At 40.0% G+C, this 20,725-nt stretch overlaps 1 protein-coding gene across 6 annotated transcripts in view; it reads left to right on the top strand.

Annotated features, from left to right (window-relative positions):
* Positions 1 to 20,725, top strand: part of GPSM2 (G protein signaling modulator 2) — an 86,814-nt gene that overhangs the window by 17,711 nt on the left and 48,378 nt on the right. The window contains exon 1 of one of the 6 annotated variants that reach the window (XM_010803163.4): positions 15,610 to 15,875. The exons of 1 other annotated variant lie outside the window; for it this stretch is intronic. The gene's annotated coding sequence lies outside the window, so the exon portion shown is untranslated. 6 annotated transcript variants of the gene reach the window in all.

The following is a 20,725-nucleotide window of genomic DNA, read 5'->3' as shown; positions in this document are numbered from 1 at the left end:
ATGTCCTAGGGATCATTAACTTAGCGAGCTCACTGAGCGGGATGTGCCTCTCATGCCACCATCTTTTCATTGTTTGGGGGCACGTCTTGTGCCTCTGCTGCCTCGTTTTGTTGCTTAGCAAGCCTGCTTGGTTGTGTGTGCCTCTCTCGAGTAATCATTAACTTACAGGGTCTCCCATAATTTTTCTACTTACAGTCCCCTAGTGGGATTAACTATGTAATCACCTACTTTATCTCTTTACTCTCTCCCTCTCGTATCTCTTTAATGACATTTATCACAATTATGAAATATTGGTGGAAGAAAGGAGGGGAGTGAGGAGGAGGAGGGGAAGGAAGGAGAAAGACCCATTTGGCTGTTTGATAAGAGGGGAAAGAGCACACATATTAAAAACAAAAAACAAAAAAACTCAGCTCACTCCTTGTTGAGGACCTTGACTAACTTTTCTAAATGATCGGAACCTTGGTTTTCTCATTCACAATATGAGGATAAAGGGTATTTGTGGGGATTAAATGAGGTAAGTATAGAGAATGGCTTGCTCAGAGTCCGACACATGGGGAGGTGCTCAATGACTGTTCAGTCTTCTTTCCCCTTCCTCCCCTTCCCTAGTGGAAGGACATATACATATTGAAATTTAATTGAGAAAGTTGGACTTAAAAGTTAGCCTTTATACCTTGCATGACAGCGTGGAGATATCTCTAAGCCACCTAAACAGTTTGAGGGACTCTGAGAACTCATGAATGTCTTAAAGCCTGATGTTCAGTGTTACAGCCTAACAGCAGACCTGGAGGCTGCCAGTTGGCAAAGTAATCAGTCAAGTGCTCTTACTTCACATGGTGCCATGTGTGAAAGAAGCTGCACAATGAAACTACTGGGCAGCTGGTGGGCAGTTGTAATTGGCTGTGAATAGAAGCAATGAAGGGAATTTACAGACACTAATGTGGAGTCATCTCACTTGCTAGTAAAGTAATATTCAAAATTCTCCAAGCCAGGCTTCAGCAATACGTGAACCATGAACTTCCTGATGTTCAAGCTGGTTTTAGAAAAGGCAGAGGAACCAGAGATCAAATTGCCAACATCCGCTGGATCATCGAAAAAGCAAGAGAGTTCCAGAAAAACATCTATTTCTGCTTTATTGACTATGCCAAAGCCTTTGACTGTGTGGATCCCAATAAACTGTGGAAAATTCTGAAAGAGATGGGAATGCCAGACCACCTGACCTGCCTCTTGAGAAACCTATATGCAGGTCAGGAAGCAACAGTTAGAACTGGACATGGAACAACAGACTGGTTCCAAACAGGAAAAGGAGTCTGTCAAGGCTGTATATTGTCACCCTGCTTATTTAACTTCTATGCAGAGTACATCATGAGAAATGCTGGACTGGAAGAAGCACAAGCTGGAATCAAGATTGCTGGGAGAAAATCAATAACCTCAGATATGCAGATGACACGACCCTTATGGCAGAAAGTGAAGAGGAACTAAAAAGCCTCTTGATGAAAGAGAAAGTGGAGAGTGAAAAAGTTGGCTTAAAGCTCAACATTCAGAAAACGAAGATCATGGCATCCAGTCCCATCACTTCTTGGGAAATAGATGGGTAAACAGTGGAAACAGTGTCAGACTTTATTTTTTCGGGCTCCAAAATCACTGCAGATGGTGACTGCAGCCATGAAATTAAAAGACGCTTACTCCTTGGAAGGAAAGTTATGACCAACCTAGATAGCATATTCAAGAGCAGAGACATTACTTTGCCAACAAAGGTTCATCTAGTCAAGGCTATGGTTTTTCCTGTGGTCACGTATGGATGTGAGAGTTGGACTGTGAAGAAGGCTGAGTGCTGAAGAATTGATACTTTTGAACTGTGTTGTTGGAGAAGACTCTTGAGAGTCCCTTGGACTGCAAGGAGATCCAGCCAGTCCATTCTGAAGGAGATCAGCCCTGGGATTTCTTTGGAAGGAACGATGCTAAAGCTGAAACTCCAGTACTTTGGCACCTCATGTGAAGAGTTGACTCATTGGAAAAGACTCTGATGCTGGGAGGGATTGGGGGCAGGAGGAGAAGGGGACGACAGAGGATGAGATGGCTGGATGGCATCACTGACTTGATGGACGTGAGTCTGAGTGAACTCCGGGAGTTGGTGATGGACAGGGAGGCCTGGTGTGCTGCGATTCATGGGGTCGCAAAGAGTCGAACACGACTGAGCGACTGAACTGAACTGAACTGAACTGAATGTGGAGTTGTTGCTCAATATTCTTAAATTCAATATTCTTAAAAGATGTGCTCTTTTCTGCACAACCCCCCAGCAAGCTAGCTGGCAAGTATCTGTAGGATGACTACACCCAACTTCTTGGGAGGAATTTGAGCTAACTGGGAAGTAGGGCATCTCTAAAAGTTAACTGAGTCCTTTGTGACTCTGAGTTCCAGGTCCTACTGAAGTCCTACTCAACAAAATGAAATGACTGTTTGGAAAGTGTCAGTGACACCTGTCTGAGGTGGGGTCTAGTTATTATTAAAGGTAGAAGGAATTCTAAGTGAATACAATTTAGATTTGCATGATTCCCTTCTCAAAGGGAACCTCTGGGCACATTTGCAATCCCATAATTAAAACTGATAATAGCATTATAAAACATGGGTATTATCTTCAGAGGAGAACTTCTGAGTACTCACACTATCCCAGAGACAAATAAACTCTTAGAAGTCAGACAATAGGGGAGTCATAAGAGTCTCGCTTCCTTTTTAAGCAATCCACCCTCTTAAGTGACCTTTGGGAATAATAGGGTAGTAAGTAAGTTTCATTGTGCAACTTCTTTCACTCATGACGCCATGTGAAGTAAGAGCACCTGACTGTTTTACTAACAGGCAGACTCCGGAACTGCTATTATGCTACGATACTAACCATCTAATGCAACTTTAGAGAACCCCAGGAATTAACTCTGTAAAAGACCACAGTTGTTTCCTGATTAAAGCCCTGAACCACTTCTCTTTCTCAGACAGGCTTCTTACACTTACCTTCTTTCTTCCACAAGCCCTAAAGGTTGCCAAACTCACCTGTCTTTACCAATCCTGTCCTGATTTAAGAGAAAGTTTGGCATCCTGTGGCTCCCTCAGTCCAGAAACGGTTGGTCATCCCAGCTTAGGATGCATTTCCTCACCCCCGCCAGACTTCTAAACTCTGTGATCCCCTCACTTCTAAGCTATTAATCCCATTTCATATCTAAGTAATTTTTATACAAAGCCACCAGAAGGAAATGACAGAGATGTGCCCTTATGGAGGGGATATACAAATCCATAGTAATTTTTCTTCATTTTTAAACTTAAAAATATTCCTGTTTCTCTTTAATAAAAAATGTGAAAGTAGCAAAAACTGTAGAGTCAGAATGCTTCAAATTCTTTCTTCAAGTGTTAGTAGCTCAGTTGTGTCAGACTCTTCGCAACTCCATGGACTGCAGTCCTCCAAGCACCTCTCTCCATGGGATTTCCCAGGCAAGAATACTGGAGTGGGTTGCCATTTCATTCTCCAAGGGATCTTCCTGACCCAGGAATCGAATCCAGGTCTCCTGCATTGCAGGCAGATTCTTTACTGTCTGAGCCACATGTTTTATATAGTTGGGGTCATAATATACAAACAGTTTTGCAACATGCTTTTTTTCACTTAACACCAAGAATATTTCCCTGTTATTAAAAACTTTGAAATAAATACCTTTTTTTAAAAGTTATATCCACTCTATAGCTATACTATAATTAATCATTTCCCTAATGACAGACATTTATGTTGTATCCAGTTTTTCAATGTTTTAAAATAACCTAACGGTAAACATTCTTGCTTGTATTTTAAATTATTTCCTCTTGAAATAATTCTTAGGTGAGAAAGTATTAGGACAGAGTATAAATATGTTAATGCTCTTAATATATATACTAAATTAGTTTCAAAAGGCATATATTCTCATCAACAACCTGGGAGTGATATGTTGATATATACTCTGCAACACTAAATAGTAACAATTAAAAAATCTTTGTCAAAAAAGTAGTTTCAGTGTTGTTTTAATTTGAAGTACTTTGATAACTGGTGTGGTTGCACATTTTTCATATGCTTATTGGCCATTTTTATTTCTTTGTGCATTATTTCAGTAGTTTGCTCATTTATCTATTATTCACAATATGACCAGTTATTTTATTACAAGAGTAACCAAAAAATAATGAGCATATTATAAAATGTTAGAACATATTAATATTTATAGTTTTATTACATGCTCTTTTTAAAATTTTAATTAATTTATTTATTCTTGTCAGCACCAGATCTTCTTTGCTTTGCAGAGGCGCAGGCTTCTCGTTTCACTGGCTTCTTTTTGTTATAGAGCACAGGCTGCAGGTACGTGGGCTTCAATGGTTGCAATGCATGGGCTTAGTAGTTGTGACTTGCAGACCTTGGAGCTCGCAGGCTCCAGTAGTTGTGAGTATGGCCTTAGTTGCTCCATGGCATGTGGAATCTTCCAGGACCAGGAATGGAACCTGTGTCCCCTACATTGGCAGGGGGACTCTTTACCACTACACCACCGAGAAGTCCATAACATGCTCTTTAAAGAATTCAATCTAATACATTGAGAATATCTTTCTATGCCAACCAGCCATAATTTTTAATGGCTACATGATATTCCATTATATGGATTAATAACTATTTTCACCAATCCTCTGGACATGTAAGTTGTGTCTAATGTTTCCATATTAAAAATGATTGGTGAATGTAATGAACATCTGGTTCATTTATTTTGGGCACTTGTCCAGTCATTTATGTAAAACCATAAAAATGGAATTATTTGGTCAAGATGTACAGAGGTTTTTTATATGTATTACAGAATCTCCCTCAGCAATGGTAATACCAGTTTCTAGCCCCAACAGCAGCACATGAAAGGAGTAATTTCACATACTCTCACCAACAGTATTATCATCCTTTAAAATCTGCAATATAATAGGCAAAAAAGATGTCCCATTGTTTTAATTTACATTTATTGAAACACTAGTGAAGCTGAAGTTCATTTGTGGGCTCATTGTGGTTTTTTGAATTTCCATTGTAAAGTGTTGTTCCCTGTCCTTTGCCTTTTTATCAGGTTGTTGCCTTTCTTTTTCCTGTTGGGTTGTTTCATTCATTGTAAGAGCTCTTTAAATACTAAGTATTTAGTACTGACCCTTTGGCAGTCACATATGTCTCCATTTACCATTTTCCTTTTGACTTCACAAGAGGCAGTATAGGGAGAGACGACACTGGCTCTGCTATTTACCAGCTGTGGTGGGTGCTATACAGAGGCCCTATTCAGAGGCCCTTTACTAAATAAACATCTCCCAGCTGCTGTGAGACTGGCTCCTAAGGATTACAGCTGCTCTCCTCTCTGTGGAGTTTGCACTAGAGGGAGCTGCCATACCTGGGGAAGTTACATTTCGGCCCATACGATAGAGGGAACAAAAAGTCAGCACCCTTCTCTAAAGTGAGGTTTATGCTCTAGACTCTAGAGCCCTCCATCTATGAATCAAACCAAGGCTAAGATTTCCTTGGAGTTATTCTTGCTCAGCTCTTTTCTGTTCCCTATCCCTTTCACTGCTCTTTATAGGTTCCTCCTGTAGAGGTCTCAATAAATCCTATGGCTCTAAATCCCTGTCTCAGGATCTGCTTCTAGGGAAGCCAACCTTACATTCTGTAAAAGGGGTTAATATTAGTACCTACTTCATAGGGTTGCTGTGAAAATAAGTCCTACCTAAAACAATAATAATAGCAAAAAGTATATAGTATTTATATGCACTAGGTATTGTCCTAAGCAATTTACACGTATTAATTCATTTAGTCCTTATATCAGTCAAGGTACAGGTATAATCCTTAAGCATGTAAAGTGCTTAGAACTGTGCCTGGTGCATATTTAGCATCAATTAATCTTACAATGGCACCCCACTCCAGTACTCTTGCCTGGAAAATCCCATGGGTGGAGGAGCCTGGTGGGCTACAGTCCACAAGGTCGCTAAGAGTCGGACACGACTGGGCGACTTCACTTTCATTCTTCACTCTCATGCGTTGGAGAAGGAAATGGCAACCCACTCCAGTGTTCTTGCCTGGAGAATCCCAGGCACGGGAAGCCTAGTGGGCTGCCGTCTATGGGGTTGTACAGAGTCGGACACGACTGAAGTGACTTAGCATAGCACAGCAATCTTAGCTATTATGATTGATTGATTAATTCTCCATTTCAGATCAAAGATTAAGCCTGTTAATAGGCTGTTTCCTCCTGCATTTTGAGGTCTCTTTCCCATGGCCCTTTTCTTAGGCATTCCTTTAGAAAGCTCCTTCCCCTTAATTTTTTCTGTTTTATTCCAAAAGGTAGAGCTGCCATGCTTACATTCTTGCTGAGGAACCTCCACACCCATCGTTCTTTCTTTCTTTCAGTAAAGGGAGCGCTGTTATTATTCTTTGATAGATTTGTTGGAAGCAACAGGTGTTATCTACCTAGTTATTCAAATTTGTGTTGATTCAATGGTGTCATTTATAACTTAGAGAAAAGTCTAGCTATCCAACTTCAGCTTAAAAAAAAAAAAAAAGCTAAGCTTGATCTATCCCAAAAACCCAGCAGGTTTAAGGTTATACACACTCATTGCTCTCTTCCTTCTGCAAGGCACTGGAAAAAGTCAAGGAAGCCTGTGTTTCAGGGGGTCATCTAGAAATGTGCAGTAAGAGCACCACTGCTGATTTCCTAGTATCCAGCATAGTGTTTGCCACACAATAGGCACTTCAACCTATATGTTATTGAATAGATGATTGATTGAGTTTACAAGGTGAGAAAGAAAAATGACATCAACTAATAGTTGTTTATATGTATTTATTAATATTTACCACTTAATATAGTCAGCGTTTCCTTCCTGCATCCTTAACTATCCATCTAAGACCATTTTCCTTCTTGACAGAGAACCCATACAGCTTCAGTCAGTGAGGCTCTGTAATGGCAAAGTCAGTTTTTGTTTACCTGAAAAGGCATTTAATCCTCATTTTTGAAAGATACTTCCACTGGTTAAATAATTTGAGACTGACAGTCATTTTCTCTGACCATAGTGTCAAAGATATTCTTCTGGTTTACTTTTTTTGCAGTTGCAAAGTCACATGTCTGCCTCATTTTGTTCCATTGGCGGTAATTGGTCATTTCTCTCTTGATGGTTTTAAGCTTACTTCTTTGTTTTCAATGCTCTGCATTTTCATTATCTCATGTGTAGGTGTAAATTTTTTTTTTTAATCCTGCTTGAAAGTATTATCTGCTTCTTTTCTCATCATAGAATTTCAATCAGACATATATTAGATCTTCTTACTCTATCCTTTGTGATTCTTTTATATGAAAAAACTAGTGCAGTTCTATGTTCCAATTTGCCGATTCTCTTCAGCATGTCTAATCTGCTGTTAAACCTGTCAAATTCTAATTATTATGGATTTAAAAAAATTTTTTTTAAGTCTAGATTTTTTTAAACTTGCCATTCATTTTTGCAGAACTTTGTTATTTATATTTTCTTTTATCATATTAAACATACTTATTTATAATCCATGGCTATAATCAATTCTAGTTTTAAAGTCTTTATGTATTTGATTCTGTTATCTGAGATTTTTTTATTTATTTTTGGGTTTTTTCCTTTTCTGTTAATTCTTGTACAAGATGTCTCTTTGTATGATTTGTGATTTGATTGAGAGTTCACTTTTGTAAGTTTTTCTGTAGAAATGTTTGGGATGTGGGTTAAGCTGGTGTTACAGTCCACTTGGGTTGACAAAATACCATAAAGTAAGATACCATTATATAAATAAAACACCTATTCCTCATAGTTCTGAAGCCTGGTAACCCAAGATCAAGGCATTGGCAGACTCGGTGTCTGGTGAGGCACATTTTCTGATTCATAGAAGGCCATCACCTCACTTTGTTTCACATGGTAGAGGGGTGAGGTTGTCCCCTGAGGTCATCTTTATAAAGGCTCTATTCTCATTCACAAGGGCCCCACTCTTAGGACCTAATTACCACCCAGAGGCCTTATCTCCAGATACCATCACACTGAGGATTAGGTTTAAACATGAATTTTGCAGGGACACAGACATTCAGCCTATAGCATTTAGATTTCTCTAAACGTGACCTGGTTTACCTTTGCCAGCTCTGTGAGAGCACCACCAACCTGAAACCACTTTAAGGTAAATTATGTGCTTGAGTTTTTTCAGACACCTCAGGTAGATGAGATTATTGCCTTTGGTTTAAAAAAGTCTCAGAGGAGGTTTTTCCCCCTCCATCCTACTTTAAGGCTGCTTATAGGTAACTTTCTCTTATAGTCTTCTGGAAAAAGGCTGAAGAGACCTTCTGGGGGATCCTGGCTTTATGTGTAGAGTCTCTTATGAAATTTCTCATCTTGGCAGGAACCTGGCCTTTGTTTCTTCTTTCTATGCCTCATGAGACCATGACAACTAAAACTCTAATTCATCTGGTTTAGCCAAGACAAAGCTTGGTTTCAGCATTCTACTTATCTCTCACTAGTTTTTGGCTTCTGAGTAATCAGTCCTTACTTTCATGCTAGCTTATTAACAAATTTTCTATTTTTTTAAAAAATATTTAAAACCATTTTAAGTTGCTTTCAGTCTGAGAGTGAGACTATTTCATTACTGTCAGAAATGGAAGTCTACAAAGTGATTTTCTTCCAATTTTTTATTCTGAAAAATTCCAAATTTCCAGAAAAGGTAAAACAATAATACACGAATAGTATAGTACAAGAATAGTGTGTATATACTATCAGATCAGATCAGATCAGTCGCTCTTTGCGACCTCATGAATTGCAGCACGCCAGGCCTCCCTGTCCATCACCAACTCCCAGAATTCACCCAGACTCATGTCCATCGAGTCAGTGATGCCATCCAGCCATCTCATCCTCTGTCATCCCCTTCTCCTCCTGCCCCCAATCCCTCCCAGCATCAGAGTCTTTTCCAATGAGTCAACTCTTCGCATGAGGTGACCAAAGTACTGGAGTTGCAGCTTTAGCATCATTCCCTCCAAAGAAATCCCAGGGCTGATCTCCTTCAGAATGGACTGGCTGGATCTCCTTGCAGTCCAAGGGACTCTCAAGAGTCTTCTCCAAAACCGCAGTTCAAAAGCATCAATTCTCCAGCGCTCAGCCTTCTTCACAGTCCAACTCTCACATCCATACGTGACCACAGGAAAAACCATAGCCTTGACTAGATGGGCCTTTGTTGGCAAAGTGATGTCTCTGCTTTTGAATATGCTATCTAGGTTGGTCATAACTTTCCTTCCAAGGAGTAAGCGTCTTTTAATTTCATGGCTGCAGTCACCATCTGTAGTGATTTTGGAGCCCAGAAAAATAAAGTCTGATACTGTTTCCCCATCTATTTCCCATGAAGTGGTGGGACTGGATGCCATGATCTTCATTTTCTGAATGTTGAGCTTTAAGCCAACTTTTTCACTCTCCTCTTTCACTTTCATCAAGAGGCTTTTTAGTTCCTCTTCACTTTCTGCCAGAAGGGTGGTGTCATCTACATATCTGAGGTTATTGATATTTCTCCTGGCAATCTTGATTCCAGTTTGTGTTTCTTCCAGGCCAGTGTTTCTCATCATGTACTCTGCATATAAGTTAAATAAACAGGGTGACAATATACAGCCTTGACGAACTCCTTTTCCTATTTGGAACCAGTCTGTTGTTCCATGTCCAGTTCTAACTGTTGCTTCCTGACCTGCATACAAATTTCTCAAGAGGCAGATCAGATGGTCTGGTATTCCTATCTCTTTCAGAATATAGTTTAGTATATATACTATATATATATATATATATACACACACATGTATACTTATATATATATAGTATATTATAGTACAAGAATAGTATCTTATACTTTATATAATAGTGCAAGAATAGTATCTATCTATCTATATATATAGTTGTTTAGTTGCTAAGTTGTGTCCAAATTTTTTGCTACTCCTATGGACTGTAGCCCACCAGGCTTCTCTTTCCATGGGATTTCCCAGGCAAGAATACTGGAGTGGGTTGCCCCTTCCTTCTCCAGGGGATCTTCCTGATGATCCAGGGATTGAACCTGCATTGGCAGATAGATTCTTTACCACTCAGCCACTAGGGAAGCTATACATACATACACACACACACACCCCTCCATATATCTTTATCTAGACACACACACACACACACACACACACACACCCCTCCATATATCTTTATCTAGACACACACACACACACACACACACACCCCTCCATATATCTTTATCTAGACACACACACACACACACACACACACACACACACACACCTCCCCATATATCTTTATCTAGACCCAATTGTTAATATTTGGTTTGTATTTCTCTCTCTTTTGCTGAGCCATTTGAATATAAGTTTCAGAAGTCATGGCTCTTTACCTTTAATATTTCAGCTTGCATCTTCTAAAAATAAAAAATTCTATATAGCCATAATTCCATGTTATATGTAAGAAAACGAACAGTAATTCCATAATATTGTCTAATATATAGTCTATATTCAAAATTTCCTGGTTGCTTTTCAACTGTCTTTTATAGTCACTTTTCTTCGACTCTTTTTTCTCTCTGTATTCCCTACCCACCTCTGATATAGAACCCCATCAAGATTCTTGAACTTTTCCTGGTCTGTTTTTTGTAAACAATAATGCTTATCAAGAGTCTGGGCTAGTTGTCTTATAGAATGTCTCAAATTCTAGATTTATTCCATAGTACTTTAAAAAAATATATATAAACAGATGAAGTTATTCTCATGTTTAAAATCTCTTACTGGCTTATATAACATTTAAACAATAAAGCCCAAACATATTTCCCTGGTTTACAAAGGCCTACTGGAGCTGTAAGCTCTCCTCAGCCTCCTTCCAGCTTCTCAAACACAAAAAGCTACTCCTCACATTAAAATTTAGTCCTTGGATTGGAGGTTCCCTTCTGCCTAATGTGCTCTTCCCTGAGTTGTGCTGGAAACTTGTCTCTTTTTGATTATTAAAATCTCAGTTTGAATACTGTCTTCTCAGAGTGGCCTGTTTTACCTTGACACTCAATATAGAGCTGTCATTCAGTCACTCTCATATTCCCCTGCTTTGAATTCTCCTCATTGATATCGTTCTTATTTATTTTAATTGAATTCCAGGAGGGCAGGGCTGTGTTCTGTCCTGCTCACTACTATATTCCCAGCACCTAGGGCTTCCCAGGTGGCGCCAGTGGTAAAGAACCCGCCTGCCAATGCAGGAGACATAAGAGCCCCAGGAGATGCGAGTTCAATTCCTGGGTTGGGAAAATCACCGGAGAAGGAAATGACACCCCACACCAGTATTCTTGCCTGGAGAATTCCGCGGACAGAGGAACCTGGTGGGCTACAGTCCATGAAGTTGCAAAAAGTCGGACACAACTGAGCTGCACACACAGAGAGAACAGTTCCTAAAACATAGCAAAAACTCAGTAAATATTTGCTGAATACTGTGATGAATAAGCTGAAAGCTGAGGGCTGAAAAGAAGCCAAGCATTTAAAGAGCCTAGGGGGAAAAAACTCGCAAAGGGAACTGACAGGGAATGCCCTGAGAGAACCCTGAGGCTTAGTCTATTCTAGGGTCCTGTGTCCTTGGAGGGAAGTGAACCCTCTGGAGGGAGAAATTCAAGAGAGTGAGGAGGTGGGCAGGGGAAGATGGAGTAGGGTTTTGTGGGTCATGGTAAGAAATTTAGATTTCATTTTAAACCAAATGAGAAGTCACTAAAGGTTATCAAGGAAAGGAGTGACACAATCTGATTTACACCTTTTAAAAGATATTCAACTTGAGTAAGATGGAGGTAACTAATATGAGTGACAGAAAGTCATATGTGTAAGAGAAGACTTGAAAGCGGGAAAGGAGGAAATGATGATTCATTTTGGACATGTTGAATTTGCTGTACTTCCTTTGTGGCTTTCGAATCAATACCCCAAAAAGATGAGTAAGAAGGGATTATAATACCTGAAATAGTTCAGTTCAGTTCAGTTGCTCAGTTGTGTCCGGCTCTTTGAGACCCCATGAATTGCAGCACGCCAGGCCTCCGTGTCCATCACCAACTCCCAGAGTCCACCCAAACTCATGTTCATTGAGTCAGTGATGCCATCCAGCCATCTCATCCTCTGTCATCCCCTTCTCCTCCTGCCCCCAATCCCTCCCAGCATCAGAGTCTTTTCCAATGAGTCAACTCTTCGCATGAGGTAGCCAAAGTATTGGAGTTTCAGCTTTAGCATCAGTCCTCCCAGTGAACACCCAGGACTGATCTCCTTTAGAATGGACTGGTTGGATCTCCTTGCAGTCCAAGGGACTCTCAAGAGTCTTCTCCAACACCAGAGTTCAAAAGCATCAATTCTTCGGCACTCAGCTTTCTTCACAGTCCAACTCTCACATCCACTCATGACTACTGGAAAAACTATAGCCTTGACTAGACGGGCCTTTGTTGGCAAAGTAATGTCTCTGCTTTTGAATATGCTATCTAGGTTGGTCATAACTTTCCTTCCAAGGAGTAAGCGTCTTTTAATTTCATGGCTGCAATCACCATCTGCAGTGATTTTGGAGCCCCCAAAAATAAAGTCTGACACTGTTTCCACTGTTTCCCCATCTATTTCCCATGAAGTGATGGGACCAGATGCCATGATCTTCATTTTCTGAATGTTGAACTTTAAGCCAACTTTTTCACTCTCCACTTTCACTTTCATCAAGAGGCTTTTTAGTTCCTCTTCACTTTCTGCCATAAGGGTGGTGTCATCTGCATATCTGAGGTTATTGATATTTCTCCCAGCAATCTTGATTCTAGCTTGTGCTTCTTCCAGCCCAGCGTTTCTCATGATGTACTCTGCACAGAAGTTAAATAAGCAGGGTGACAATATACAGCCTTGACAGACTCCTTTTCCTATTTGGAACCAGTCTGTTGTTCCATGTCCTGTTCTAACTGTTGCTTCCTGACCTGCATATAGGTTTCTCAAGAGGCAGGTCAAGTGGTCTGGTATTCCCATCACTTTCAGAATTTTCTACAGTTTATTGTGATCCACACAGTCAAAGGCTTTGGCATAGTCAATAAAGCAGAAATAGATGTTTTCCTGGAACTCTCTTGCTTTTTCCATGATCCAGTGGATGTTGGCAATTTGATCTCTGGTTCCTCTGCCTTTTCTAACACCAGCTTGAACATCTGGAAGTTCACAGTTCACGTATTGCTGAAGCCTGGCTTGGAGAATTTTGAGCATTACTTTACTAGCATGTGAGATGAGTGCAACTGTGCGGTAGTTTGAGCATTCTTTGGCATTGCCTTTCTTTGGGATGGGAATGAAAACTGACCTTTTCCAGTCCTGTGGCCACTGCTGAGTTTCCCAAATTTGCTGGCATATTGAGTGCAGCACTTTCACAGCATCATCTTTCAGGATTTGAAATAGCTCAACTGGAATTCCATCACCTCCACTAACTTTGTTCATAGTGATGCTTTCTAAGGCCCACTTGACTTCACATTCCAGGATGTCGGGCTCTAGGTGAGTGATCATACCATTGTGATTATCTTGGTCATGAAGATCTTTTTTGTATAGTTCTTCTGTGTATTCTTGCCACCTCTTCTTAACATCTTCTGCTTCTGTTAGGTCCCTACCATTTCTGTCCTTTATCGAGCCCATCTTTGCATGAAATGTTCCCTTGGTATCTCTAATTTTCTTGAAGAGATCGCTAGTCTTTCCCATTCTGTTGTTTTCCTCTATTTCTTTGCACTGATTGCTGAGAAAGGCTTTCTTATCTCTTCTTGCTATTCTTTGGAACTCTGCATTCAGATGCTTATATCTTTCCTTTTCTCCTTTGCTTTTCACTTCTCTTCTTTTCACAGCTATTTGTAAGGCCTCCCCAGACCAGCCAGTTAATTCAGGTGTTTATAAGCTCCTGATATTAAGGGTAGTGGTTGACAATAATGATAATAGGTACCATTTATTGAGCAGTCAGGTTAACCACTTAAAACTTTCCTCACGTAAGCATCGCAACCACCCTTATTCAAAGAGGATTTACTATCTGTGTTTTACATTTGAGGAAACTAAGAACTGATGCTTTTGAACTGTGGTGTTGGAGAAGACTCTTGAGAGTCCCTTGGACTGCAAGGAGATCCAGCCAGTCCATTCTGAAGGAGATCAGCCCTGGGATTTCTTTGGAAGGAATGACGCTAAAGCTGAAACTCCAGTACTTTGGCCACCTCATGCGAAGAGTTGACTCATTGGAAAAGACTCTGATGCTGGGAGGGATTGGGGGCAGGAGGAGAAGGGGACAACAGAGGATGAGATGGCTGGATGGCATCACTGACTCGATGGACGTGAGTGTGAGTGAACTCCGGGAGCTGGTGATGGACAGGGAGGCCTGGCGTGCTGCGATTCATGGGGTCGCAAAGAGTCGGATACGACTGAGCGACTGAACTGAACTGAACTGAACTGAAGGCTAAAAAGGATAAAGCTAACCCATTCAAGATGAAGGAAATGGCAACCCACTCCAGTATTCTTACCTGGAGAATCCCATGGACAGAGGAGCCTGGCGTGGGATCGCAAGAGTCGGACACAACTTAGCAACTAACCCACCAACCTGTTCAAGGTCAATCAACCAGTAAGTGGCAGAGATGAAACTCAAATCTAGGTCTAGTTTGATGCCAAAGCTGTTATTTTAGCCACTTTTCCGTAACGCGCTCCTAATAGGAATGTTGCTTGGATCACTGGTTACGGCCATCATTCAGAGAGATACTGAAACTGGAGTTTTCTTAACACATTCTTAAGCCTGTAAAAACATTTAAACTTCATTTCAGTGGAGAAATATCTATTTGAGAAATAATCTGATTAAATTCATCAGATAATTAAACCAAGAGAGACTATAATCTTAATATTTTTGTAAAGAACAAACAGACCCATTTTTCAGTTAACTTGATATGAAGAGGAAATGAGCGTAAATAAAGCGTATTCTTCCTAGCGTATCTTGGAATGGAGCTGCTTAAAACGCAGCAAAGCTGCCTTCCAATTTTCCTGGGAACCAGCGATTCTGAAGTCAACACAAGTTTGCTTTTTTAACAGCTGGGAACACCAAGAATTGTCACACAGCCTCAAGAACTGAGGCTGCCTTGTTCAAACTCTCACACGGGGCCCTCTGTTCCTTTCACAGAGCCCTCTTTTTCTCAAACATCCCACAGATGCCGCTGGGAGACAGCCTCTGGGCCGGCACCAAGCCTTCAGGGCAGGAGGCACTTGTTTGGGATTCCCGTCTTTCAGTGGTCTTTCTGGTCTCGGCCAGACCGATCTAAAGGACGCTTTGCGGACGATATTTTTCGCCCACTCGTCAGTGCCTGAAGAAGAAACGGGAGGGCAGGAAAGTATTAATAACTTCGCTTTGGTGGTTGAGGACAGACCCTTGAGCAACGGAGGGACTAAGAGCCCACAGGCCCTCCCTCAACCTGACACGCAGTGCCCAGCCCAGCCCGGGGGGCGGAGGCAGCGCGCCGATCGCCCCGCCTCCCGCCGGCCATTGGCGGGTCCGAAAGACGCGGGGCGTCGTCGGTTTGAATGGGCGCGCCTGGAGCTGGGCGCAGGCGCAGACGAGGGGCGCGGTAGCGGGCGGGCGGTGCTGCGGGACCCTTGCGTGGCGGCCGACGCTGGGGGCGGTGAGGAGGGATCGGGACTTCTGGCCCACGTGACCTGGGGGCGGGGGGCACGCGCCGGCCTCCCGCGGTGCCTCCGCTTAGGGACCTGCCGCGGGAGCGGCCGCTGCCACCCGCCTGTTGCGCAGGTGGCTTCTGCTGCTGCAGCTTCGCCGTCTCCGCCGCGCTCCCTACACTCGCCGGCCCCCGGGAGGTGAGTTCGGAGGGGCGTTTGCGGACGCCAGACGGAGGGAGGTGACAGGGAGGGGGGGCGTGTGAGTGAGTAGGGGGCGGGCTCTGTGTCTGGGGTGTGGGGGCGATCTCCTTTGTTCGCGTCAGGAGGGGGCCGGAGTGGTCGCGGGGACGCAAGTCGAGAAATCAGAAATTCGGGGTGAGGAGTAGCCCGCTCCGGGTCGAGCACTCAGTTTCTTTCAGGTTGGACATTTAAAAATTAGAGTACATCCTAAGGGCTTTCTTCTCTAGTTTGTTCGTTTAGTAAAAAGGACAGTAGATACAAGAACAACTTACGTATTCTGAGTGTGAGTAACAAACAAAAACGCGAAACCCCGTGGAATTAAATCCGAGAAGGATGGCGTTTCTTGTGGTGAGTTTGCTGTCTAGAGCAGGCAGCCTTTGTCAGACACCTGCGTTTACCATACTGAAGTTAATGGACTCTGGGGAAATCAACCTGTCGCTTTACCATAGAAATTGATAGTTGGTGCAAAAAGTTTTCGTAAGCATTGAATGTCAAGAAAGCCCTTTGCTGAAAATCTATAGAGTATCTTGGAATAATAAGAAACCTGTAGTTTCCTTGTTTAATGGTAACCAGTTAGCTCGTTTTTAAACTGGTATCATTTGAACTCTTAAAGAAAACGACTAAGGGTGGAAATTTTATTTGCTTTAATGTATAATATAACCCTCCCGTGGAATTAAACGAAGTAGATTCTTGGCTTTCCTTTCACTCGGCTTGTATTGGAGTCTCTGGTGGCCTGTGTGGGAAGCTGAATTTTGAAGCTGCCACTTTAGAAGGGTGCACGGAAGATTTCCGGCTTGATAATCACCTGTGCGATTACCTGATAAATACCACTTTTGCTTGGCTTATCATTATTCAAGATGCAGCTTTGGCTGACCGTTTCGAAGTCAGTAATCATCGTTTAAAGGGGGCAGATCGCTTTTGGTTGATGTGTGAGTGTGTGTGTAGTGTGGAGGCTCAGGGGAGGAGGGACAGCTTACCTTGAAGCTGATACAGAGTAAAAAGTTATGTGTTACTGTTTTAGAAGGCATTCCCTCCAAATCCTCTTTGGCTGGATAAGCTGTTTAGTTGTATTAACTTCTGTTATTAAATCAGACATGCAGTGTTACAATGTTTTAATATAAATCTCAGACTTGGTACTCGGCTAATTAAAACAAAGATAGGATATAGTAGTTTTTAAAATGGCCTTGTTCTTAAGCATAAAATGTTTCTAATTTACCTAAAAGATAAAAACTTCGTAATTAGATCTCTGGAATTTTAAAATTGAAAACATGACATAGATTTAGACTAGCATTCTAAATCTAATAGACATGTGATTTTTTTTTAAATAACAATGGCAATTATGATTATTTCTACTATATTGAGTACTTTTGTTAAGTACCAGAGCCAGGCATTGAGGTGCTTTTTGTAAATCATATCTCTAATCACCAAGACACATGTTGGATAAGTTTCACTATGCCAAACTAACCCTGAGAGTTTAACTAGATCATTTAAGTAGTAACTAGTCACTGTGCAGAGATTCAAAACATGGCCAAGTCCCAGTTGCTTCTGTGTTTCTTTAAATCTCTGGGTCTCTGGATTCCATTTGTAGAGACATAATCCCACTTTTAAGATGCCTGTATATGCTGTGTTTTGCTGTGAACTATACAGAAATATTTCAGCCCTTCTTTTTGGACAGCTGTTCTCCTTTCAATACTTTATAAATCACATAACACTTTCAATATCCTTCTAATTGTCCTTATAAAAACAGTAAAAATATGAGTAAGATTCTTCCTGAGTTATTTACATAAATATAAATATCCATTTTACTGTGGAGCAGAAATGTACTCAAGTCTGGTTTTCTCACTACCATAGGATTCTTCGCCTCTTTACAGTTCTTACCTTCTTCAGGCAAGAAATCAAAAAAGTTTGTTGGACATCGATTCTGTGCAAAGCAATTTGCTTGGTGGTGTGAGATGAGGAGAGAAGGCTTTATTTTCATGAATGGTTTCTGGAGTTTTTGAAGTAACTTTCTTCTGTCTGTCAGTTTATCTTGCTAACACAGATCCAACTTTTCAATTCCTTCGTTGAAAAAATCACAAGATTTCTTATCATACAAATACAAGGCCAAATACTCCTTCAGCCAAATGTGTATTCAGAGTCTCTCACAATTTAGTGCCTTCTTAGACTTCTCTTTTCTGACTCCTAACCCCAGAAAGTGGCACACTTTCTCTACAGTCCCACCCCCCTTTGCTTTTGTGTGAGCATTTCCCCGAGACTAAAATGCCTTTTCTCAATTTACCTAGTAGTAAGGTTTACCCATCCTTCAAGTTGCAGAACAGATTTCCTTGCCTCAAAAAAACTTTTCTTAGTCCTTTTAACTTAGAATTATTCTTCCAATATCATCTCAAAACATTACTGAATTGAATAGAAACATTTTCACACAGAATGGTGATAACTTTTGGAAGGAGAAAGCAGTTATATTTTCCCATGAAGAATTCTGAATTCAAACTCTCTAGGGATTCTTTTAAGGCATATATAATCATTTTACATTTGGGATTTATTTCTCCTTAAAAATGTATTTGAAACCAGTTTTGTCATTTCATAGTTTTTCTGTTAAGAGAACTCATTCATTGTCATTTACTAATTCAAGAACAAGGCTCAGTAGACGGAACCACTTCTTTTCTCTTTTCGCTGTTTAGTTCTTCATACATATATTAATTGGTTTAAGCTGATGGCTGACCAACATTGGTAGTAGTAAAGGGCTGTGAGTTGTATTTTCTGGTGACTTGGTGACCAGTTTTTCTCCAAGTTATGTTCTCCCCATTGTTTACAAATAAGTATTTCTTTTTTTTCTGTCATAGTAATGTGTTCATAAGATGATGTTTATTTTGTATTCTTTGAAAGCTCCTATTAATTGCGTTAAGTTTATCCATTAACTTATTTATTAACAAAAGGTACAGATTGGAAAGGGCAATGATTAATGTATATATTTAGGGGTTTTTTGTTTTTTTTTTTTAAGGAAGTCGAGCTTAGTGTGAATCATAGGGTTTTTGGATTGCAGACATTTTTCTTGTGATTACCTGGCCTTATAACCTGAGTAGTCATTTGTAATGTACTGAAAATATAATTGGAGTTGATTGAATTTAGAATTTTTAAAAAATTATCATTGTGTCTTCTATAATCTTGATATTAAAATACTGCTTTGTATCCAATTTTACATGGTTACAGTAATTAACTAAAAGTAACTTATATGTTTAATTGAAACTCTAAAAGGTTATTGATTTTACTAATGATTAAAAGTACAGTATATTCAAAAATTTTTATAGGAGGAAAAATTAACATTATTTGTAAACTCTGGACTTCACTTTGAGGAGAAATAAGACCAAGTAATAGGGAGAAAACTACTAATTTTAGTCTAATGAACACAGATGAGACTTTTCTCCTTTAGTTGGACATACTTATATTTTTAAATATAAGTAAGTAGTCTTGTTGAAATAGGATTTTTGATTAACTGTTTTGCAGGGGAAAAAGGTAACCAAGGTTAGAGCTGTTGCATAAAAGAAACTAACTTTGGTTCTTGAAATTTTTAGGCAACTACCTCATCATACCCCATTCAGCAGTTTCAATGATTAGCGTGGTCACTGGCATAATTCATACTGGCTCCATATATAATCTAAAAATAGAGCCCCTTTCTAGTCTATCACCTTCCTCTCAGGAAAATATTCAGTATTCAGCTTCTTTCTGCTTTATCATGGGCTGCCAAACCCTAAGACACTTAAGAGGCTGCCTGTACAGTAATGATTATATCTGCAGTGCTTCGTGTAGGGACTGTTGGAAACTAATGTGAACTACAGACATTCAGCATGTCTCTTGTACGTAGCCTCATACACTTGGTCCTTTCTCACTGTTTAACAGCAGTGCTGAGATGAAAGCTTGAACTAGTCAAATCTATCTTCTAGATTCCATTTTGTTTTAGTATGTATCTAATTTGAAATTTCACGTATGACTTTTTTAAGTATTTTGATTATCCAGGGAGCATATTCTTTGAAGTCCTTTTAGCTTTATGTGATGGATAGAAATATAAATATTCTTCACCAAAATGGAAGATTATGTATAGTTTAGTTGTTTAGAATGGTGAACTTTTAGGTGTAAACCTTTGAAAACATGATGGGGAATTCTTATATTACTAAAATTGTTTTTGGATTATACCACTTTGAAATAGTTGCATTCATTGTTTTGCCTTTTAACGTCCACAGCTCTGAACCTAAATTTCTTTTGTTCTGATCTGCCAAGAATAAATACGAGAGTTTAAAATCAATAGTGCTTTGACTTTACATGTATTTGCTGTTTTTCAAAATGATCCATGAGGATTAATTTCAAAATAAATAAGAACTCTTCTGACTGGTGGTGTGCCTTTAAGATATAGATTTACTTGGAATCTAGAACTATTATTCTAATCTAGTCTTTGAATTTATTCTTTTTATTTTGCTGATCAGTGGTCACAAGCAGCTTATTAGAAAGTCTTTATAATAAAATATATATTTAGTAAGCAGTTACAGTTATTGTTTTTTAACCTAACTTGGCCTAACATCTTATAGACTTATATTGATTGTTGCAAACTTAAAGGTTAGCAATAAGTTAAGATGTAACCTTAGTTGATGTACATACTTTAGGATTATATATTTGCTAAAAGAAAACTTTATTGATTCAGTTTTTACAGCATACTCTGGCAAATTCTCCTTTCTCCAGAATGATAGAGAAAGAAATGATCTGCTTTACTATGCACTATTATTTTTTTTATTAATTTTGAATTATGTAATTTACATTTG

The sequence above is a fragment of the Bos taurus genome, chromosome 3 (assembly GCF_002263795.3).
Source record: "Bos taurus isolate L1 Dominette 01449 registration number 42190680 breed Hereford chromosome 3, ARS-UCD2.0, whole genome shotgun sequence".
NCBI classification, from domain to species: domain Eukaryota; kingdom Metazoa; phylum Chordata; class Mammalia; order Artiodactyla; family Bovidae; genus Bos; species Bos taurus.
This window is presented reverse-complemented; position numbering and strand designations above follow the sequence as displayed.